Source organism: Neophocaena asiaeorientalis, unplaced genomic scaffold (genome assembly GCF_003031525.2).
Source record: "Neophocaena asiaeorientalis asiaeorientalis breed wild unplaced genomic scaffold, Neophocaena_asiaeorientalis_V1.1 scaffold85, whole genome shotgun sequence".
NCBI lineage: Eukaryota > Metazoa > Chordata > Mammalia > Artiodactyla > Phocoenidae > Neophocaena > Neophocaena asiaeorientalis.
The window spans coordinates 7,976,592-7,977,137 of NW_020174301.1; positions in this window are offsets into that span (position 1 = coordinate 7,976,592).

Sequence of the window (546 nt, forward strand, 5' to 3'; positions counted from 1 at the left end):
GGCCGCTGGCGGAAGGACGGCGGGCGCGGGTCTCGGCCTAGCCGAGCCGGCGGCTCCTAGCACCAGGCGGGCGGCGGCACTTCCGGGTTGTCCTTCTCCATCTTGATCTCGGGAATGCGACGGGGCGGGGCAGGGCCGGGCGGGGCCCGGGGTCAAGGGTCAGCACCTCCCCGGTTGCCGTGGTGACCAGGGGCGTGTCGCGCGGGCGGTGAGGCCACGAGCTAGGCGCCCAGTGCTGGAGGTTCCTCGAGCAGCGGGGTTCTGGGGACAGCGGGAAACTGCTCCGAGAGGAGGCAGTCAAGGCCCAGGGCACGCCCGGTCTTGGGAGAGACCCAGTTTCAATCTTTGGAAGCTGTCTTTGCTGTACCGTGGATGCCCAGTGCCTGGCACCGAGCGGGCGGTGGATGAGTGGTGGTGAAATAAATCAGTCCCTTTAACTGGCTGAAAACATACTTTTCCCCAACCCCTTATCCACTCTTCCCTTTTTGAAACGAGAGAAGGCTGCTAATTGACTGGAATGACATCCCCCACTCAGACGACAGGAAA